Source organism: Sus scrofa, chromosome 8 (assembly GCF_000003025.6).
Source record: "Sus scrofa isolate TJ Tabasco breed Duroc chromosome 8, Sscrofa11.1, whole genome shotgun sequence".
Classification (NCBI taxonomy): Eukaryota; Metazoa; Chordata; class Mammalia; order Artiodactyla; family Suidae; genus Sus; species Sus scrofa.
The window spans coordinates 58,548,792-58,573,794 of NC_010450.4; the positions used below are offsets into that span (position 1 = coordinate 58,548,792).

Sequence of the window (25,003 nt, forward strand, 5' to 3'; positions counted from 1 at the left end):
TCTATCTGCCTTAAGTCATAACTTTATTTGTTTTCCTACTCTTTGCTTAATCATATACATCTTGTTTAAATTCTAATTGTGTTTTTTTATGAGTTTAGAAAGGGAACTATCCATAAAGATTAGTATATTTTTGAAAAAATATATTGACTTGGTTTGTTTCTTATAAGAATTATAACTCTAATTTTATATTAAATTATATGTAAAATAAACATATGTATCTATATTTATTTCTAAATAAATATGAATTCTACCCTATTGATGACTTTTAAAAATTATGAAGAACAACTAGTCTCTTAAATAACAGGGTATATTTGAATTATTTATACCTGAAGGAAACCAAGGCATAATGTCTATTACATATTTGAGGCAGATAACTTGCATTCAAATGACTGAAAGAGTTTCATTAAACACAACGTAACAAAATGATTGGGAACAAGAGCTCTGGCTTTCAAGCCAGGTGTATGTGGGTTCAATTCCTGGACTTGGCCCTGAATATGTAGATGGTTTAAGCTTACAGTCTCTGTGCCCAATTTTCCTCATTTATGAAATGAAAACAATACAATCAACCTCAGAGTCTTAATGTGAGGATTAAATAAAACATTTAATTAATAGTTAATTATGTTCTTATTTCCTTTTCCTCTTCAATACAGTTCAGTGGTAGAATATCTTAAATATTATTTTAGGTTCAATTATATTTATTCTTTTAAGCAATTTCTGTCATTTGAAATTCTATCCAGTGGTCCTAGATATTGAAAAAATAGGAAATGGTAAGCATGGTGGAATATTTAAATTTTTACCATAAAAATATAGATGTTTATTTAAAATTTTATATCAAAGCAAAACAATTATATCATTATTATTAGAAAATTTATTTTTCCCCCAAACTGACATAACTAGTAAGTTGTGGATATAGTACCTGAAAATGCAAACTTAAAAATACAAGTCATAGTAAAAGGGAACAACTTTTGGGGGGCTTTCTCAAATAGTTCTGGGTAGTGATTTCTTTTTGTAATTATAATGCAATTTTATTGAAGTGTAGTTGACTTATAATGTTTTTTTAATTTTTATTGAAATATATTTGATTGACAATGTTGTTGAGTTTCAGATGTACAGCAAATTGATTCAGTTACATGTACATATACATTTTTTCAGACTCTTCTTTTATAGGTTATTATAAAGTAATTAGTATAGTTCCCTGTGCTATATAGTAGATCCTTATTTGTTATCTAGTTTATATATAGTAGTATGTATATTTTAATCTTAAACTCCAAATTTATCTCCTCCCTCCCCTTTGGAAATACAAGTTTGTTTTCTATGTCAGTAGGTCTATTTCTGTATTGTATATAAGTTCATTTGTATCATTATTATATTGCACATGTAAACAATACCTATATTTGTCTCTGACTTACTTAGTATGATAATCTCTAGGTATATGCATGTTCCTGCAAATGGCATTATTTCATTATTTTTTTACGGCTAAATAACATTCCATGTATATCCACAGCTTCTTTATCCATTCCTCTGATGACAGACATTTTTTTCCATGTCTCAGCTATTGTAAATAGTGATGTAATGAATGTTGGAGTGCATGTATCTTTTCAAATTGTGGTTTTCTCTGGGTATGTGACCAGGAGTGGGATTGTAGGATCATATGATTGTTCTATTTTTATGTTTTTAAGGACTCTCCATACTATTTTCCATAGTGACTGAACCAATTTATATTCCCACCAACAGTGTAGGAGAGTTCCTCTTTCTCTTTATCCTCTTCAGATTTATTATTTGTAAACTTTTTGATGTTCACCATTCTGACTATTGTGATTTAATATCTCATTGTTTTCAATTTGCATTTATATAATAATTAGAAATGTTAAGTATTTTTTCAGATGCCTATTAGTGACCTGCATGTCTTCTTTGGTAAATATGTACCATATCAAGTGAAGACATAATATTGAGAATGCTAAACAGATAAATGTCTTAGAAGGTGATCAATAGATGGGCCTACTGCTTATTATATTAAGATTTGAGGCAAAACCTAATATAAATGAGGAGAGATTTCTTTAATGGCAGAAAACAAGTCACAAAAGAGCAGATCAGGGATATGCTTGAACAGTATAAGGAACAACAAAGGAGCACAGTGTGGCTGATACAGTGAGAGATAAGAAAGTGAGAATAGCAGAAGAGGAGGTCACTGGAGTGCAGAGGCAGGCTGGGGGGAAGAGTGCAGAGCATGGAGAGTCTGTACACCCTAAGAGCTTTGGGCTTTATTGGGAGTGTTTAAGAATGATTGATGACAAAATCTAAGTTATCATTTTAAATAGCCTGTTAGCCTGTATGGGAAGCAGACGAAGTGTGTGAAAGCAACAAGGACTGGAGGGTAATTTGAGAACTGGTAATTGCTCAGAAAAGAGCAACAGATTGACGTAAGAATAAGTGGTGTGAACCTGCATATACTGCAATGGTAAAACTAAATTTAGCCTGGGCCTGTTTAATTTCAAATCCCATTAAGTCTGTGACCACATTTGGAACAAAGAGGCTTATCTCCTAACCCCCAGGATCCCATGAGATAACTGAGTCTTTCTCCAGCAGAGGAAGAACCTAGTTACACTAACCCCGTTCCCCACCATGCCCCAGATCTCATGCTCCCTCCCAGGTCACAGCTCACTCTGCAGTCTTCTCCTGGGAAAGCTCACTTCTATTCTCTTAATAATCATCTGGACACAGATACATTGCAAATCTATAACTCCATTTAAAATTTTCCAACATTCCCTAAGATGGTTGACAACTTCCTACTAAAACAAAACAAAAACAAAACCAAAACGAAGTAAAACAATACCACCTACTTCTTCATTCTCAGGCATAGCAAACTTTAAACTTGATATTTAATACTCTCCTGCTAACATTAAGTCTGCTTAATACCCACAGAAAAGCTAAATTTATGCTTCCTCTATTCTGGTTGCCATCTCAGTGATGGCAATGTTTTGTAAACATACAAAATAGTTTCATACTAGTTTTAAAAACTAGATATGAAAAGAGTTTTCAATTTATACAGAACTTTTAACAATCAGCAATGGTCAGCTGGATTAGAAGAAAAAGCACAATGAAGAGTGCCTCTCACATCCCTTTACAAATACATAATTGGTGTTCAATGCAATTATTCCTTTCCTAGGCAGGGGTTCCTTAGAGCAAATTGAAAATACATTAAAGGTTGGGAGGGTATCTCATAATTTAGACTTTTATTCTAAATTATGAGTAAAATTCCACATAGCAATTTAGATTACAATATAGGATAGGTTTTTTGTTTTGCTTTTTGCTTTTTAGGGCCACACCCATGGTATATGGAAGTTCACAGGCTAGGGGTTGAATCAGAGCTGCATCTGCAACCATACCACAGCTCACAGCAATGCTGGTTCCTTAATGCATTGAACTTTCATCCTTATGGATCTCAGTCAGGTTCATTACCACTGAACCACAACGGGAACTCCAGGATGAGAATTTTAATAATTTGTAATCAGTCATATATTTAATTGGAAGAATATCTGTTTGAGAGACAGTACCTTGGAGAAGAGTGGATTTTAGGATTTCTGACTTGAAGGTGACACTTAAGAAAATCTTAGGCAATGTAGAGTTCTCCTCTACAGCAACCTTTGACAGAGTTTCAGACTCTGCATAAGCATGTTCAACAATGCAGTAATCGTGAATTCTTATGGTGACTAATGCATTTTAAAAACTCTAATTATTAGACCATTCTTCATTTCTTATTAAAAAATTATAGAAATAATTGAGCAGAGAAACATAATAAAATCCAAACTACTTAGTATGCTGTTCAAACATGTCTACAAACTGAATCCAAATAGCTGGTCTACTGCTTCATTGTTTACCCTTTTAAGTGAACCTAGACACATTTACAAGCATAATCATAGTAAATATCTTGAACTCACCATCACATTAGTTCTTTCCCTCTCTCACTATGAACATGTTTTTATCCTCAGTGTCCCTGGGTCTCTGTATCTATAAACAAACAGAAATAGAAATAATAAGCCCCATCACTTAAATATCTGGAAAGAATTGAATGAATACACAAAGTGCCTAGGACAGTGCCTAAAATAGTAAGCGATTTTTCTTTTTAGGGCTGCACCTGAGGCATATGGAAGTTCCCAGGCCAGGGATCAAATTGGAGCTGCAGCTGCTGGCCTCTACCACAGCCACAGCCACATCCGCACAGGGTCTGAGCCACATTTTCAACCTACAGTGTGGCTTGCGCCAACACTGGATCTTTAACCTACTGAGCAAGGCCGGGGGATTTAACATGTACCCTCAGGGACAACATGTTGGGTTCTTAACACAATGAGACCTCCATGAACAAGTAATCAACCTTATGCTAGATGTTGTTGTCATTGCTATTTTCTTATTAACATTGTACTTTCTTACTTTCTTTTATTCCTTACTTCTAATTCTAGGCCATTCCTTTGACTCTTCTTGGCTGTCTGTTCCCTTGGACCAAATTCATCTGTAGCATTTGCCATCTGATTTGATTTTTGGCCAGACTGTGATTACTGGTTTTTCCCTTGAGCTTCACATGCAAGGAAAGCATTGGTGAACTGCACAGGCTGGATGACCCCTTATTCTGCCAGGCAGACAAAGGGAGAAGACAAAAAACTTTCCTGGAGTCAAACTCGCTCCAGGGCTTCCAGCAGCTGCAGGTTCACATGCAAAATCTGAGGCAAATTTCTAATGAGATAATCTTTTTACTTCTAAATTTCACATTGGATGTTGATCCTTCGCATAGACTACAAACTGTGGCGTTCTAACTGCCCTCCTCCCATTTTCATAGGATATTGCCATCACAACTCCAGCTTGGTAAGTTCTGTAGTGTCCTTTAAGACTGTTGTTTTCATTAAAACAATTTTTTTTTTTTGGAATCTCTCCAATGGCATGCAGAGATTCCCAGGCCAGGGATTGAACCTGTGCCACAGCAGCAACCTGAGCTTCTGCAGTGTCAATACTGGATCCTTAACTCGCTGAGCCACCAGTGAATGCCAAAATAATTCTTTAACAAACAATGAAGACTTAAATTTTTAGGGCATTCTAAGCAATGTGCATCTTTAATGTCTAGCAACTAAACCAGTTTCTCCTTTTCTGTTTCCTTGATGCCTTTTTTTCAGAGGCCCTTGGGCTTCAGGGTACAGGATCACCAGGAATTTTCTAACTGTCTCTTTTCTTCCTGAGTGGCCAGTGTTTCGGTGATCCTCAAATCGGCTCATGTATTCACTGTTTTTTCTAAAAGCCAAGTAAAGGTCATTGAATAGTCTGGATTTATATCTTTAAGCCTTTTTTGGTATTTAAGCATAAGTATGAATTTCTCCTTGCAAAGGGCCCTTTAGGAGGGAACCCAAAATGGAGATTCCTGTGCAACTCAGTTTCCTCAGATACCCTGAATTGTTACGGCCTCCGAGTGCCAGGAAGCCAGTGTGCCCTCCATCCATCTGCAGCTCTAACATTACCACAGGGGACTTGGCTTTGGACTCAGAGCAGGAAGGCACTGGCCAGAGGAAGGAAGGGGATCTCTGCAAAAAGACAAAGTTTGACACCCTGATCCCCACCTTCTGTGAATAACTCCCTCTTCGGGCTCCACTGCTGCGTCTGTCTCTTTCCCTAAGATTTTGTTTCAAATAGCTTTAAAAAAATTATTAAGGTATAGTTGATTTACAACGTTGTGCCAATTTCTGCTGTACGGTGAAGTGACTCAGTCATAGGTATATGTATGTTCTTTAATATTAAGAATTTCCATTTTGATCTATCCCAGGAGACTGGACATAGTTCCCTGTGCTGTATAGTAGGACTTAATTGCTTATCCATTCTAAATGGCAATAGTTTGCATCTACTAACCCCAAATTCCCAGTCCATCCTCCTCCCTGCTTTTTTAAATTTATTCCTCTTTATTATTTTTTTTTTAGCTGCACCTACAGCATGCAGAATCCCGGCCAGGAATTGAACCCATGCCACGGCAGTGACAAAGCTGGATCCTTAACTCTTGGCGTCACAAGAGAACTCCTAAATTTTATTTAAGATAGCTTTTGAATACACACACACACATATACATAAACATAAGTACACATACATATATGCACATACTTATATATACATACATATATACACATACGCACACGCACATATATTTTGCATGCTTTTTAGGGCCACACTGTGGCATATGGAAGTTCACAGGCTAGGAGTTGAATCAGAGCTACAACTGCTGACCTACACCACAGATATAGCAATGCAGGATCTGAGCCACATCGGCGAACTACAACACAGCTCACAGCAACACTAGATCCTTAACCCACTGAGCAAGGCCAGAAATCAAACCCGTATTCTCATGGATACTAATTGAATTAATTTCCCCTGTGCCACAACAGGAACTTCCTGAATATATTTTTAGATGTGTATTTCTCCTGTTTTCCATTACTCTTATCTTCCTTTTTAGTTATTTGTAATAAATATCAAATTGTAACTCATGCCTCTACTACTTTGTTTTTACAGCTGAATCTATGAATGGCCCCACCATTAGCACTTCAGTCCTATCACAGTTCTTGACCTAGCCCTATATTAAGAGTCCTATCCAGATAGGGCTTAAATCTTATATATAAATATTTATTTACTTAAATTCTATATTATGTATATAACTTTAAAAAAATCATGTCTAAGGCTAGGATATTGTTCTCAAAAAATCATCCATGAAGAAATGCCTGATTTCTTCGACCAATCTTTCCTGAATTGACTTTTTTTTAAAACATACAAGAGCACACACACAAAAATAACAACTAGAAAATGAAGTTTCAAAAGGTATACTCAAATTATAAATCCCAAATTTTACTGTGAAAATTACATTTCAAAATATACAATAAAAACTTACCATAAAATATATATTAAAATAATACATAGGCAATTAAAAATGGTTTTATATTCACAACTATTTGATCTTCTGCAATGTCAATAAATAAAAAGCCATGAGTTAAATGAAATTATCCATATTTAAGGTACATTTTCACACTTTGAACACTATGCATGTTGATGTATAAAATTTAAACTATAAGTTTGCTTCTTATTAATTCATTTTATTTAAGTTGTATTGATGACAGGGATATGACAACTGACACTCTGTAACTAAACAGTTTGTTTTATTTTATCTTCACTCATGGAACATGACATTTTTTTAAAACTTATCTTCAATTCTTTATCAGAAGCTGGTCCCAACAATTTATTTTGTAAATTATAGCTCAATTAGTTTGATGATAAAACTATGTTATGAATTTTATACTACTTTATTTTTTCTGGATTAATAAAATTAATTTTCTGGATTAATTGCCAAACATTACTATTATTTTTTACTACTTAGCTTTCATTTCTTCTTTAAAAATGCCAGGGTATTTTTTGTTTATGATGTATAAGATAATTTAACTATGGAAGTGATATCCCATCTTATTGAGTCCTGATAACATACAATGCCAGGGGTATTCAATGGTTTTTGGCATTGGGGATCATCTCAGAATTATGTCTACCACAAAGCATTATTCTTCCTTTGCAAAGCCAATGCCCTAAAGACATAGTTGGCAAGTAACATATGCTTATAAAAAAAAAACACTTAATAGGCTATTTATGCGAGGATCAGCAATTTTGGCAATCATTAGGAAACAGAAAATAACATAATTCATGCCTTAGTATCAATATGGCCACCAAAATGCTGCTGATTTGAACACAGACAAAATGTTTCTAGTCAAGCTGGGTTGATTTGATGGAGGGAACTAATACTTGCCTTCAACGACAGCAATTTAGCTAAAATACCAGATATAATATAACCTTTTATCTTAATGTAATTTCATTTTTCCCTGATAAATATTGGCACAAATATTTTGCCTACTACTTTCCAAATGAAACAAGCACCAGCTCAAAATTTTTCTATCTCGAAAATAAATGTAATCTATCTTTAAAGAGATCTATGAAAGCACATTTGAAGAAATCACCTGCAACACTGTAATAACTTCACGTGTTTCTTAGAAAGATTTCACACTCTGCAGTTAAGTTCTCCTTGTTAAATCATTTATCAGCATCTCTGTATTCATATATTGAATCCTATTCCTGGGAATGAGCTTTAATCCTCACCATCTGTGCCTTGGCCAGGAATGTCCATATTCCTTTAATGCATAAATACATCCTGGATATTTCTCATTCTGTTAGTAAGAGCTGTGAAGCACAGAAAATAATGTTTCAGAAGAACCACAAGGGATCATTTATTGCTCCAGCACTTTGAAAAATCTATGAAATTCCTTTACAGCTTCTTCATTATATTTTCAATGGAACAATTAGTTTGAGTGGCTACAAACACTGAATTTTCATGACCACATTAGCCTTTGAAGCCAAATTATTCAATGCATTATTCTCCATACAAAATATAGTGGGATGTGGCAAGTTTGTGATTAAAAAGCATAAGTTGCCTCCAACTGGAAAACTAGTTGAGAGTTAATTTCCTAACAGCCTATCTGGTCACACTTTAAAACCCACTCAGTTTGCATAATTCAGTAGTTTGTTCCAAGGATATATTTTACAAGTCTTGAGAGTAGTAAATTTGGCTTTTTTAATATTTAGTAAAGCTCTTGCAATGAACATAACATCTCAAATACAAAAGTAGTCCCTTGAAAACATTGGTTGCAATTTGTAAAGTTAATAAGATATTCTCATGCCCATTTCATTCAAGCACACACTATAATTACCTCAAAATTACTGAGAGTATAACTTTAGCACCAACTGAAGTAATTTCCCACTGCTTGACAGAGTGAAATCCTGATGAAAATATCTTCAAATATTATAGTTTTACTTCTCCTGGACCTGATCTGATTCATATTTTTAAATTCTAGAAGTTCAGGTAATACATGGAAGTTTTGCTTCCAGACCAAGGATTGGCAAATATTTTCTGTAAGTATTCTAGGCTTTGGGCCATTCAGTCTGTGTGACAACTATTGAACTCTGCATTTGTACATGAAAGCAACTATGGAAAATTCTTAAGCAAGTGGCTACTCCAATAAAACTTTATTTACAAAAGACACAGCTAATACAATTTGACCCTCAAGAACTAGTTTGCCAGTGCTTGTTCAGAACATTAGAATAAGATCCATGCCTCCCATTTTCTTAAGCAGAAACTACTTTCTTCACTGACGAGACAGTCATATCAAAAAAATATATATATACTATGCTTTGGGGAAATACACTGCATATTCATTATAGCAGTCCTATTTCATTCAGTGGCCTAGTGATGGTTAATTTTATATATCAGTTGGACAAGGCCACAGTGTCTGAATATTTGGTCAATCACTGGTTTGGATGTTGCCGTGAGGGATGAAATTAAGATTTAAATCAAAGTTTGAGTAAGCTGATTATCTTCCATAAAGGAGGTGGGGTTCATCCAATGAGGTATTTTAACACTACAGTCAAAGGTGATGATCTATCAAGTGCAATTTGACTTTTCCACTTAAATGACTATTCTCCTGCAATAATCTTGCTTATTTATTTGCAATTGACTTTGTACTCTGTTGATATTTCCTTTGGTACACAATGTTTTTAATTTTGATGAAGCCCAGTTCATCCATCTTTTTCCATTGGTGACATATCCAAGAATTCATTTCCCATTTCAGTGTCATGAAGCTTTTGCCACTTTCATCATCATGAAGCTTTTATCCTACGTTTTCGTCTAAGAGTTTAACTCTTTTAAAGTTTTGATCCAATTTTGAATCAATTTTTGTGTATGGAGTAAGGTTAAGAATCCAACTTCATTCTTTCACATGTGGATATACAGTTTTTAAAGCCATTTATTAAAAAATGGTATTATTTTCCCCATTGAAACTCTTTGCATCCTTGTTGAAAATCACTTGACCATTTGCAAGAGTTTATCTCTGAGCTATCTATTCTATCCCAATGTCTGTCCTCTATGCAAGTAATGTTGTTTTGATTATTATAACCTTGTTGTAAACTTCAAAATTTTTTTCAAGATTATTTTGTCTATTTGGGATCCTCTGAGACTCCAAATAAATTTTAGAACAAACATCTTTTTTTTTCTGTTTATGCAAAATAAGTCACTGGGAAGAGTTTTTCAATTGAATATATATCAACATTGGAATAAACTTGAGAAAGACTTGATATCCCAGCATCTAAATTTGGCAAAATTCAAAAGAATTATAGAGACGAATTATGTGCCACACTTTCTATCAAAAATATTTATGTATGACCTGTTTTCTTTAGTCTTCTTTATATTCCTCAATCAGCAGAGCTCCTCCCTTCAGTATGGCACTAGGTGGAAAGGGGGAGAAGCCTGCGCACTCCCTTTAGAGGTCCATGTTAAAGGAAATAATGCTATTAACTATATTTCATCCGAGAGTCTCAAAAGTTAGGATTAATATATTGTGAAGTAGAGAGGAAAGAAAGACCTCTCTTCAAGGTCTAGGCAAGATTTAATCCAAACCCTTTTTCTATCTAAATGATCTTGTGTGTATATTCATTTATTTTTCATTAAGAATAATGAACAATGAGCCTAATATTAAATATTACTTATAAATACTATTTCCTATATTAGGGGAAAATGAGAGATTCCAGAAGAAAGCGTCAGTTTATCCCATGGGATAATGCCATGAACTCCATACCTCTGCTTCGTGTTCATAGGGATAATTCCAACAGAGCAGCCCAACGATTCTTTAGCAGATTATTTAATAAATTAGGACAAAATTGTGCTGGGAAACAAGATCACCTTCATATATAACCAGCTGTTCTTGTGGTCTAATACACTGAGCTTGCTTTGCTTCTTAGTGATCTTTCAGGCACCTCGAAAATTGGTCACATTTCTATAAGGTGAACAATTGCAGTCAGACATAACAGATTATCGACCAAAGATTCTGTGTATTCTCTGTAGTCAAAAAACAAGGCTTTATGTAAATTAATGGAGTTAGAAAAAATGTTGACAGAAATAATGAAGACAATAAACCTTATCAACAAAATCTTAAGAATGAGTACGGAATGTGCAATCTCCAAGAATCTTTAGCATATTGGCAGTAACAATGACACGTTGAAAATCTGTGGCTTTATTAGGCCCCAGTGATATTAACTGTAAATCAATTATTGAAAATTATTAATGGGAATATTATATTTAATGTTTTTATCCTTTCATTTGTCCTTATTTTCTTTCAATGAAAATGTATGTACTCATAAATTCATATATAATAGAAATGGTAAAGTAAAAAATTCTTGATTACAACTTAATATTTTCAAAAGAAAAGTCCTTTGATGTTAGATGACAAGTCCATTCCTTGTGTTCATACCATTTAGGTCTCCTATCTGTCCTAATGTAAATCAAGTTATTATTTCTTTAGCAAACATTGGTTGGTCTGACTTACACTGCAATATACAAGTAATCTCTCTCCTATAATAATAGGTGAGCTGTATTATCCTTTATTTTCTCTTACTGTTGGTATGGTAATTGAATCCTTTGAGTCCTCAAATTTACTAGAAGCCAATGTTTTTCGTGATCAAAAAGACATAAGAAAAATATACCCATCCAACTATAGGACCAAACTCCGATTAGGACAAGTATAATTCTATAGTTATTGAGAATTAGAACCTGAGATGGAAAATAGTTATTATTTCCCTATATCTTATTATGGAATATTTGAAATGAATAAAAGGTAACACTGGTGCATCCTTTCTTTTTCTTTAATTCCTGGTGGTGTTTGCAATCTGGGAACTTGGCATAGCTTCTATGCTTTCTCTCATCCTGAACTCCCAACAATTTCTTCCCAGAAAATACTGAACAAATTGAAATACTGAACAAAATTATTTAAGAAGGGAAAATAACCCCCTTCCCATTAAATAGAAGAGACAGAGTGAAGTCATCTGAGGATTTTAAATTGTGATTCTTTCTTTAAAAGGAACATTTTAAAGTGTTCCTTCTAAGAGGACACAATTACATTTGATAATTGCCTTTATACTTGGTCAATAATAATTTAAGAATCAGAAAAATAAAATTCAAGTGGAAGTTACAAACAACTACTAGAGTAGGTCAGCTGCTGAAAACTCTCATTCTTTTTTAAAGACAAACATTATTTATCATTCTTGTATAACCTGTAATAACCTGAAATGGCAAGAAAAAAAAATCCTGTTGCTAAGAGATGGAGAACTTGCCTAAATTTGTTTTTCAGGTTTGTTAATTTTTCAAATTCATATGTTAGATAAGCCAGTGGAAAGTAGTGGAAAACAACCTATCGAGACAGAAGGGGGCTTTATTATCTGACATGGGCTAAAAGCTTAACATATCAGGTGCATGATATAGGCCAAGGATTTAAAGTCTCTACAGATTGATGTGGGTGCCAGGCATTGTGGTAGGCATTTGAAATATTTTTTCTTGAATAAGTCTCATGACAACTACATGATTTAAGCATAATTGTCCTTCTCTTACAGATAAATTGGGATTATTTTAGAGAAACTATAGTAATCTGCTCAAGATCAAATAATGTGCATACAACAAAGCCAAGATTTGAAATTAATTGTTCTAGCATCAAAGCCCATGAATATATACCAATTGTTACATGGCATTAACTTATTAAAAATCTGTTTATAAATAAAATTGGCCTTGGATTATGCTCAATAGGCTTCAAAAATTACTATGCATCATTCCATGAAGAATTCAAAGGATAAAAGTTTCAGCAACAGTTCTTTAGCATTTATATTTTTTTAAATTTTCCCCAGTGTGTTTCACACCAGATATCCTCTAATGTAGCCCTTTAATGACAGATTACTGCCATGAGAATATATTACATAGTAGGTGAAGGAAAGTTGAGTTATCCAGCATGACGATAGTTATGAAATTCACTAAATAGAGCTTAATCTTGGGAATTGGTTTTAGGTTAATCTTAGAAGTCAGCTTATTTTCAATTTGGACACTTTAAACAGAAGTTAGAATAAGTTCATGTTTCAAGTTATCTGACAAGAAATAGATAAAAGAATGTAGGCTGCCTTGCGACCTGCTACATATAATAGAGATTACTTTAAAAAAAAAAAAAATTCCAAAGTGGATACCGCAGAAAGCCAATTTTCAGATTTATTGAATGCACAAGCCAAATAGGTTTCTGTGGTTAAAATTCAAACTCTAACTAATAAGATTTGATTATTAGTATCCTTCTATCTCCCTCTAGCTGCTCCTTCTTTGACTAGCTAGATCTGTTTACTCTCTATCCAAGAAGCCTAACTAACAAAGCAGTCAGCAAATATTAATTCCTCTCATCTCGTACAACTCAGTATTACTAAAAAAAACCCAAAATACAAACAATACATTTTACTACTTGCCTAATAACTTAAAAAACATTAACATTATAAATGTATTTTTTTACACTTGAAGAATCATGTGCCCTAAGTTAGATGTCAAATTTTTCTTACTGGTATTATTTATTCATGTGTTCTTATCTTTATTCATTCAATCATCCACTATCCAGGCACTGGGGCATCTACAAAGTACGACACACAGCTTATGACCTAGAGGAATGGTCTAAAGGGAATCTTGCTGGCAAATGGACAACTGCAACCCTGGGAAAAAAACTAGCATGCTCCGTGGAACTGCAGAACAAGGGGGAGCTAACTCTATAGGAAAGATTATATATCCGTTACTTAGGATTTTGCCCCAAATAGAGTTTGTGTTAATATTGATGACTTTTGTTTACATATTTTTTAACCATATATCTTTTCTGACAACCAGCCTACAGATTTCCAGTTAAATGAATGATTTCAGCTGTAACAAAATAATTCTGGATTCTATCCTGAAAAGCACTTAAAAAAAAAAAAAAAAAAAAAAAAACTTTGTGGGCAGCAAGAGAATGGCAGATGCATATACAAGATTATTAACTAAATCCCTTTAAAAGTTAGAAAGAAGGAAATGTTAAAATAATGAAAACTTCATATTTCTTGACTCAGTGTTCAGAAACTCTCTGCAGTAAGGCCTTGTTCACATCTACAGAGTAAATACTCTGAAAGTCTGAAGAAACTGGTTACCATATGTTTATCTAGGCAATCACAACACTAACAAAAACAAATGAACAAACACACAAATAAATAGTGTCATGGCGAGTGTTTTCTCTCCAACAGAATGCTACCTCTTTTATTTTACCACAAACATTCCTAGAAAACATAATAAAAAGTCGAATATTTCCATTTCATGGCTGCAAATATCAACTGAGAGCAAATTCTATCATGGCATATGTTTATTTCCTTCATTTTTAGAGATCATTAAAGAAACATAAGATGATTTTAAATCTTAGGTATTGAAAGAAAACCTGGAAGTATACAATAAAGTTAAGATTTTAATTTCATTAAACATATTTGATTTTTCTTAATTAGTTGGTAGTCTTACAAAAAACAATATTCTTTCCATTTCTTTTAAAAAAATACAAGACAGATTCTCCCTTGGCCTGGAAAAAGATATTTTCTGTGTTACTAATTTATAATTCACTGTAGACCAAAAGACCTATTTTGGCATAAAAACTGACAGAAAAATATGGTTTACATAACAATCAGATTTTTATTCAACAATTCAAAATTACTTCTAATTTTTTAAAGTCGCTCACATATGTTTCACCTGCTCTAACATTATTACCAGATAGATCTCTAACATATAATTTTGAAGATACAGAAAACTGATTTTTTAAGGTTGACAGCTATTAAATCAAGGCTTAAAGCAGTGAAGGAAGTCAGAAGCCTTTGTCCTAAAGACCTAACTTCAATTAATCAGGTCACCTATCACCTTGACAAGTGAAAAGGGCTTTCAGAGTAAAGACCCAGACTTTATAATTTTATAGAGTGATTATGAGCATGAATTTGATCTGGTGACATTTACATGGCCCAAGTTACAAGATAAAGACTATCTTTCTAAGACTGGCTCGAGTTAATTTATGGGATTTAAAAGATGATTAATAATGCTGTGACAGGAAACAAGAAAGAGAGAAAACGTTTTCTGAACTCCTTTCTCCTGTTCTCCAAGATAGGGTCAAAGGTGTGATGTGCCCAGGTGCAATCCTGCATGAGTCAGGTCTATACTGTTTATGTCTCTCCTACCATCTGTTCCCTCTTCTGAGTTAACTACTGTAGGAGAAGAAATGCTTTCAGTGATGGTGAGACAGACAACAAGGTCTTCTGAAATTGTCTCTTGCCCACTGTGGGAGAGGCATGATAGTCTTTGAAAGTGCTTTATTTGGGGGGAGCACAAACACAGTAAAGTGAAATTACACTACCAAGACAAAAGGCATAAACACACCCTATTTTGTAAAACAGACCATTAGAGATTTTAGGGAGTGAAACTACTCTTTCTGATAGTATAATGGTGGATACATGTCATTATAAATTTGTCCAAAACCAGAGAATATGCAACACTAACTGTGATTCCACATAGAAAACATGGACTTTGAGTGATGATGAGGTGTCAATACAGAATCATCAGTTGTACCAAAGGAACAACTCTGGGGATGAAACTCTCCAGAAACATGAATCAGCTTATAGTTCCTCTAAGCAAAATTGGCTGATTGCCAGTTATGTCCTTCATAATTTTGTTCCCCTTCCCCCTACACATGCCATTGCTCTTCACCTGACCTTGACAAAAACCTCTGTTGTCATGGTTTTTTTATATCTTGGTAAGGTGAATCCGTTACTAAGAACTGTTTTATAACAATGTTTGTATTTGCAGTGTCCAGCACACAAAATCAATTGGTGGAAAATGAAATGACACCCCAAAGCCTACAGTTTATGTTACCCCCAAGGTATAGAGGATGAGAGCCAAGAGGAAAAAAAAAAAAAAAAAAAAAAAAAAAGTAAATACAATAATGGGCCAGATAATGTGATTAGCTACCCTTCAACAAAGGCTACTTCCTCTTTTTTTCATTTGTGAGGGGCAATGTTCCATTGCCAGGGGATGAATCATATTTGCTGTATGCCAATTATGGTATCTTTTCCCCACTTGCTGGTAATTAGGAGTGAACATATTACACACCTGTGGCATTTAATTACAAAGGGGAGTAGGGTGGGGGGGTCTTCCAGGGCGTGGTTTTCCTTTGAGCAAAATAGATAAACAGGTCCCTGAAATGAAGAGATGGTGTTCAGACGCTGCTATAGTTTTCTTATAATTCAAAGGAGTAAATCAAGAATGTGCCAGAGACACGAACTTGGAGGCCTAACTTCTTTAACTGATGTAGCAGCTCTGGAATTTCCTATATGTAGACTACTTGCTACATGGAAATACAAACTTCTATTATTTAACCAACTTCAAGTCAGTTATGTTTCTTACAGTGAAAGGGATCCTAGGTAACTGAAATGCTGATGACCATGAGTGATAGAGCTTCATCTGGTAAGAAACACACCTGAGCAGAGATAGTCCCTCATGTTAGGTTTCTCCTGTTGGCCTGTCAGACACAACATATTGGAATTGGAGGTCTTAGATACAGATTTTCCAAGATGTTGCCCATTTTAATGAAGCTGTTTAGGCACTCTGCTCTTTTCTCCCAGCGAATACTATGTTTTTTTATTATTATTATTTTGGTATTGTAATCACCACTTTATTAATTATAGTTGATTTATAGTGTTGTCAGTTTCTGCTGTACAGTATCATGACACAGCCGTACACATTATTAGTATTAAGCTTTTACTGACCATTGAGAAAATTTTCCCTTTGTCTTCCTACAGCAGCAGATCATTTCTCTGAGAAAGTGGTGCAAAGCCAGTCTCTGCATTCACAGTTAAGAGGCATGACCATGGATGAGATAACAGCAATTGAACCACGTATTGAGGCCAATAGCATTTCAAAAGCTTATTATTTCTTCTTAGAAGGGATCAACTATCCTAACATCTATGGTGAAGGACAACTTCCTTCCCCTGTTTTCTATTGATTGTCAGGTGTCAATACAAAGCACCTCTTCACTCTCCCTCCACTCACATCGTGATGACCTCACCTTCCACAACAAACTCCCCTTTTAAAGAACTTAGTCCTCTGCAAAAGGGGCAGCTCACTCAGCCTAAAACATAGGAAACACTTCCATCATCATTTACAGAGTACTTGAAAATGGATGCATTGGCAGGTGAATGTGTATAAATTTTTATGAATATGATATCTTTAGCTGCCTTGGAACAACTATTATGAACTAACCGACCAAGAAAATTGAATGGAATAATTGTTATTTGAACTTATATTTAATTTCCAGTAGAAAATGTGGCCCAGTTGAGAGTCTCAGTACTGCATCAATGAAACTTTAAAATTCCTGTGCCTTCATTACTACATTTGGAAATTGAAATAAAAACCACTTTAATGTGATGACATGAAAATTGAAAGTATGCTACCTTCACAAAAGCAGAAATCCTTACTGTTAGATATTAGGCACTGTGTGACCTACCAAGACACAATTAAGTTCAAGAACTATAACTCAGATGTGGGAAGATGAAGGTCGAAGGGTACTGAATGTCAAGTTCATCACTGGAAAACCTCACACTCAGGAAATAAGGAAATTCAAGTGCTTTTTATCAGGAAGTCAAGAATCAAAACAAGAAACCTCTTATCTAGATTACTAATTACACAATGTATTAAATGATTTAACAAATTTATTTTGGCCACACCCATGGCATTTACAAGTTCTCTGGTCAGGGATCAAATGCATGCCACAGCAGTGCCAATGCCAGATACTTCACCCACTGAGCTATCAGGAAACTCCCAACAGATAGATGTTAATTTACTCTATGCCCTTCTTCATTTGTTCCAAAGAAGAGTGCTTATCATCATGCCAAATTTATATCCATACCCTGGAGATTAATGATTGTTTATAAAAATGGTTCAATCTGTAAAATATATCTTTGTCATATAAACATCTTTTATCTTTCAAATTATAGTTTATTCTCCTCTCATAAACCACAGCTTTTCAATGGTTGAAGTTACTACAGAAAAGCATCTTTGCAAACTTGCATTATTGACATACTTAAGCTAAAAATCTTAGAGAATGACATCAGTCATGTTTAGCTTTTAGATTAAAAGAATACTGTCAGTTAGAGCAGACTTTTGGTTAAAATGTATGCTGTTTGAGAAATTACATAATGTTCTGATATGAATTCAGGCCTCCAGATGAAAATCTTAACAGCTATAAATGGAGTCTCTGGAGTGTCTGAGATATAGAATAAACCAATCACTAGCAATAGAGAGGAGGAAAATCTAATTTTTAAATCATTATACCATCTATATTCTGAAAGTTATTATTAATCAAAAGATTTGATTTGATCACTTTGGCTTCATTATATAAAAAAAGGGAGGGAGGGAGGAGGGAGAAAGAGAGAAAAGTTGTTCCTAATAGAAACAAAACATGAGTTTGAATGATATATTTGAGAATTTCTGTTTGAGATCCAACTATTCCTGCTTTAGGAGACAGAAGCAATCATTCACTTGATGTTGAGCATAACACAAATGTGCTATGAGGATGAGTGGGTAAACCGTTATAGAGATAAATATTAATAAAAAGGTAATGTATACTGCCTTATTTTCAAAATACAAAGTATACTTATCAGTGAATATTGCTATATGTAGCGTAATCACAGAAGTCAACCTCTTGAGTAGCATACGTTTTCCATTCTGAAAACAGACTTCCCAACCACCGTTGTGGATGACTTTTTTAGACTTTTAGGTATTGCTCCATGATGATATAAAGAATACGATTAGAAAATACAACTGCTTTTGCACATCTCCTTTTGCCTTGCTGATGCTTTATGTCTGACTTCAGGGAATTTTAAAGGCAGAATATATGTTGTTAATTATGTTTTTAATTTAGGCAGAAGACCTAAAAGACTTTTCAGAGTGACTAGACCACATAGTTTACAGAATACACATTGTTTCAAAATATTTTAAAAGACATATGTATATGTGTATTTTTATTGCTTCTTTCTACTAAATGACTGTAGATAAAAATAATTATATATCAATGACCTAAATAGAATTTATCAAAGATCAGAAGTATGCATTTAATACATTTAGGATTTAAAAATAAAAAGGAATATGCTTTACTATATTTGATGTCTATAGTGGCACTAGCACCTTAACTAAGGCCACATCTCTCAGGGGTTATGTGTGATATACAGAAAAGCACACATCCTTAAGGAAGAGTGAAGTTCCAGGTGGCAGTAGGTAAGAATGGTACATTCAACAGCTTCTTTCCTTTCCATGTGTTTTGACAAAGTACAGTGTACATATGCCAGAGTAACATGATTTATGGGTTATAATGGCTGGTTTAAGCTAAATAAATCTCAAAATGGATAATGACCTTAAAATATTCCTGTAAGGAAACAGCTTATTAAAAATAGCACCAATGACTCAAACACAATGAGAAAAAAGCAGATATGACATTTAACACATCCTGGCTAAAGCTCTTCATCTCCTATATCATGAGACAAAACAATGATGATTTTAATCATATCTGATAAAAGGTTGGGAACAGATGGAAACAAATCAGATTATTGGAAAGAGTGGTTTATAGCCACTGTATTTAAAAATGAATAATGCTCTAGCTTGTGGTTTAATTTCTGAGTTAAGAATGTTCTGAAGTTCTTATGATTAGAAATATGCTTACAAAAATATATTTCATCTTTATTTCATTTTAAAGATGTTTATATTGAAGCTTATGTTTGTAAATTATATAACATATGAGGATAGTCACCTTTTATAATTTTTTAACATATTTATGTTTTGGAGTGATGGTTAATTATTTAGTAAACAAGGTCTATAATTTTTTTTGAAAGTTTGAATAGGACTATTCTAGGAAATGACACTTTTGATGAGGGTTTTAATGAGAATGTGAACTCGGGTTTAATCTATTTTTAGTTGACCAATAAGGACCTCAAAATTAATCTAGCATGGAGCCTGTAAATCTCACAGTTTTTAAAATGAAGTATACTAATTATACAATCTGGAAACTGGAGTTCTTTACATTATTACCTAATTGATATGCAATATCTGAAAAAATTGATTATCATCTGCAATGCTGTGAAAAAAATATCTGTACCTGTGACCATGGATGTGATGTTATTTACATGTGTAAATACTTCTTTGATTTCCAGATAAATACTCTCAAACTGAAGGTACATTAACCAGAAACTTGGGATGTAAGTCTGTTTATCTGGGCTCCCTGTCCTCCTTTCCTGTGTCTATAAGGCAAAAAACAAAGTGAAATGTTTCCATTTTATAACAGAAATATGGTCAAGATTATGTTCATAGGCATATAACTTATCTTTTCATTACTTCAGGGCATCCATTTTACCTACAAATCCATAACCTACATTTCCCAAGAACTCTCATGAGAGATAAAACAAAGTTGCATCCAAGACCCCAAACGATCTTTCTGGTAATGCTGTCTCCTCTCTGTGCTACCCACCTCTCCGCCAATGTCTAAAGTTTTCAACTCATTCTGGGAATCACTCGAAATCTCAAATGTGTTTCTTTAATTACACACTCTGCCTCCCAGCATAGCTTAGTGTTTAAAGACCGATTTTGAGTTTCAATCTTGGCTAGGCATATGTTACATGTGACTTTGAACAAGTGCCCTTAAGTCTCAGGATTCAGTTAGTCAGTATATGTAGACTCGTGGAAAGGCACCAAACAACTTTTCTATCATCCTCATCAGTGATACCATCTGGTGTTGTAGATGGCTAACACAGTTGTTTGGCCACAGGTTCCACCAAACTTATTGCTATCACACTGTGGCCCAACAATGCTCAGAGGTACCTCTGTCAGGAAAGATGCCAGCTCCTGGTGCTCTGAGCACTGATGCATTCTGTGAGGACCCGCTTGCTCTTGGCGCTGCCTCCATACCTGCAGTGACTGTTGGCTCTAAGGATGCTGATGCTGCAGCACCCTCACTGTCCCACAGAGACCTCAGTCTAACAGCTCTTTTTTCCACTTGCTCTTGACCCTAGCTTTCTCCTGGAGCAAACACAGTGGACAACACCAGACACTAGAAAACATAGCACATGTCTCATATTACATGCAGGGACAAACTCACTTTTTTATGAATGATAATTATTTTTTCTGTTTGTGAATTTATTTCTTCATAGTATTCTTCTTGCATAATCAAACTCAATTTAGAAAAATTGAGTACTTATCAAAAGTCAATTTGACATGGTTGCTATAACAAAGCTTCTAAATATACCTATGATTTTGATATGTATTATAAAAGGGAAATATACTTTTTTGTATAAAAGTAAAAGAAAACTGGTGTTCTCGTTCTTAAATGAAAGATTATGAATAATTGTTCATTTTTTATGGAAATTAAATAATGGTATATGGTCCTGATATAATTTTATGTCATTTAACAATGTACCTTGGATATTCTTCTATGGCAGCATATAGAAAACATTTCTTTTTTTATAAATGGAAAGCATCCCACCGAATGGACATATTTTCTTCGCCTAAACCTCCTTTGGTAAACAATTAAATTGGAAGGCATTAAAAATCCAGCAAACACATGTCTTTCTTCATTTATCAGATTACTTTACTAATGTCTAGGTAAATAAATGCACAGCTAAATTTGTTATATATTCCAGAATTGGCACCCATAAAAATATTTATTGAAAAATATTTCCACCAAAAGTAATTATTATTTTGGATAGATTTCCAGTTCATTAAAATTATTGTGTACTTCATTTTCACTGCATTTGAATACAAAAAACAATTAAAAAATATTTGACTCATTATGTTACTCTAGTAGTATTTCTGTAGTCTAGCAAAACATGAATGCAGTATTTAAGGATTCATAATTGCACAATATTTCAGGAGAAAATTAGTAAAATATGATGAATTTGTACTTGTTCCAAGGTATAATTTCAATGTGTTTCCAATTAAGACATTTAATGAATGAAATAGCTGATATGTTTTGTCTAGAAATATCTCTAACAACATGTCCAGCCATAGTCTGAACAAAAGTGAAACATTTTCCTTCTATAATCTATATTCTAAAAGCAACACCCATTCTTTAGGCTTATTTAGAGGCTTCATTATGTCCCATTTTCTAACCTGAAATGTTTGTGGAAATAGCTCATTCATTCATCCACTGATACACAATGTATACTACAACCTCCTATGCTTCAGTTACAGCTGTAAATGCTAAGAATACATAAATGCAACGGACATGGCCTCTGCGTGCTAGGATATGATAGAAGTTGTATTATTCAGTTAAAAAAATTGACTACAGCATAGTTTACAGCATCCAAAATCAGCATTGTAGAAACAGGCAATTTAAATAATACAATCTACATACTTATATCACTATAGGATTTATTCTTTTTTTTTTAGGATTTATTCTTTGAATGAATGTGTGAATTATACCACTCTTGATTACTAATGTGAACTATGCATAATGCTTATTCAAGCATTTAGGCAAAATGATGAAGTATTCAAATACGTCCTCAGAAACTCTCCATTTTAAAGTTTAATGTTTATGGCATATATTCTAACTACCCACCTCTCTTCTTCCACAGAGAAGCAATATTTTCATGACCACTGGGTTAACTATTCATCTATCTTTTTTCTTCATTTTCTTTCTTTTCATGGCTGCAGGTGCAGTATATGGAATTTCCCTGCCTAGGGGTCCAAAGAGAGCTACAGCTGCAGGCCTGCACCACAGCCACAGCAACACCAGATCTGGGTGGTGTCCGCAACCTACACTACAGCTCAGGCAATGCAAGATCCTTAACCCACTGAATGAGGCCAGAGATAAAACCAGTGTCCTCATGGTTACCAGTTGGGTTGTTTACCGCTGAGCCACAGTGGGAACTCCTATTCATCTATCTTTATGTAGAAATGTTGATCAGTCATCCTTAGAAGCACACAACATTTTTTTGTTTTTTAACCATGTTCTTGGTCTTTTTCCTATCCAGTTTTCTATTAACAAAACATGGTCCATCACATATTTGCTACATGTGAGTCTTACTCTTAGCTAAGAAATTAATGACCTGAGAAGGATTAAATATTTCATTTATATATGCGACACTCATCTTAATGAATTTTGTCTACAATTTGTTATGAACTTTTTTAAAGTTATAAATGCACACTACTTTCATATCACACTCATTATACGTGCCCGTTAAAACATTCTCCATCAGATGCCTGAAAAATATGCATAGTCATCTTCAAACTTCTAAGCAAATAAAAGTAAAAACAATTAAAAGTGTTGTATTTATATATAATGGGCAAAATGAGTATGAACTGAATATCAATCTGCCACTTGCACTGTGGCAGTATGAGATTCAGTTAAAAAAATTACCTGGGAATCTGCTTAAAATGGATAATCTCCAGTGCCGTCCTGAACATGTACTTCAAAAGATCTTTAGGGGGCCATATTAGTTGTATAATATGGAATTTTGTGGCCATTGAAACAATGAGATAAAATTAAAATGAGAGATAAAGTGCTAAAAGGAATAGCAGGTTAAAAAGAGACACACCTGAACAGTTAGTCTAGCAGTAGTGGAGGATGAACTGAAGCAGTAGGACAGATGTGCTGCTTTGATTGTTTTTCTCCTTTAGAATAGATGCCTGGTGATTCTGGGAGCATTCAAAGATGTTCAAAAGTTGCCCCTCAATCAGGAAAAATAAACTTACACATTCTGGAGCTACCAGTCACTTGACCTAGATGGCATTTTTTGTACATCAGCTGAATGTATGAAGGTATCTTTTAACAATCTCAACTGTATCTGTTTTTCTGTTATACATTTATGACAACATATAAATAAATAACAAAGCCACCAGGCAACTAAAACCTATCCTGTCATGAACCTTGGAGAAATGTCCTCGGTAAACCCTAGCTAGACTTGTTAATTTTCTAATTTGTGCTACTGTAGAACGTAATTCCTGCCTGGAGCACTATGTGTCTGTCTTCTCATAAGACAGGCACCATGAAAACAGAGACCAGCACTCTGTTCTGCAGCTTTAATCCATGGCACCATGCTTGTTTTCAGCAGGTGCTCTCTACCTGCTTAATAGGGAAGAACTGATTGGCAAAATGACAGAATGAATGGTAGACTGAATAGTTTAAGTAAAAAAGATTGTATTTGTCATCAGTTTAACAAGGGAAGAAGGGGAACTTGTGTCCCTAGAAGTTGCACAGCGAGAGACATTAAGCTACAGGGGCCCATCGCTTGATTTTTCAAGTGGCAACTACTCCATTCACTCAGCAGGTTATACCAGCTACTCCATCACTGATAGCCCCAGGGAAGCCCACTTAAGGGGTAACTGCCACTTTAGGGGTGTTTCATATTCGCAGAGATAGCAGGCTATGAAGTCTATTTCCTATATATGTTCCACACTACTTTTGAACATAAACAAGAACATATAAAAGAATTATATTGAATCCCGTTTTCCTCTCTGCCACGGCTAGGGTAGCTGGGTAGTGCAGATACACAGAGACGGACAAGAGTTTGTTTGAAAATAGGAAAAAAAGAGATGCAAGGTAATGTAAGTAAAATCATAAAATGCATTTTATGTATCATTAATTCTGATAACTGATTCTATTGCTTTGGAAAATTATTATGGCAGTCTGCTACAAAATACTTAACCTAATTTAAATTTCAGAACATAGTTTTTGGCAAATCACTAGGAGCAATATTTTTAATCAATGAAGTGGATCTAATTTGGATTTCAGATGCAGGAGAGAGAGGAAAAAAAAAAAGTTCCCTAAGGTAAGCACTTTGTATTTCAAAGCTGTGTTTTAAATGTTGTCACAAGGAGCACAATTAAATAATGGCTTTTTATTTCTATACAGAAAACCCACAAAAGATCAAAGTCTGAACTATTTCCTTGCTGGAATATTTAATTGATATTTTTATGCAGTTATTATGGTTTCTGGAAATATTCTATGACCCCAGGGCACAATAATTTTGCCAAGAATCAGATGATGTTGAGGGGTTCTATTAGATA

The 25,003-nt window shown here is 34.2% G+C and overlaps 1 long non-coding RNA gene across 1 annotated transcript in view; it reads right to left on the reverse strand.

Annotated features, from left to right (window-relative positions):
- Positions 361–25,003, reverse strand: part of LOC110262011 — a 29,443-nt gene continuing 4,800 nt past the window's right edge. The window contains exons 2-3 of the long non-coding RNA XR_002346494.1: positions 3,939–4,008; positions 361–742 (exon numbers count right to left, since the gene is read on the reverse strand). This is a non-coding gene — a long non-coding RNA (uncharacterized LOC110262011). The remainder of the gene's footprint in view (positions 743–3,938; positions 4,009–25,003) is intronic.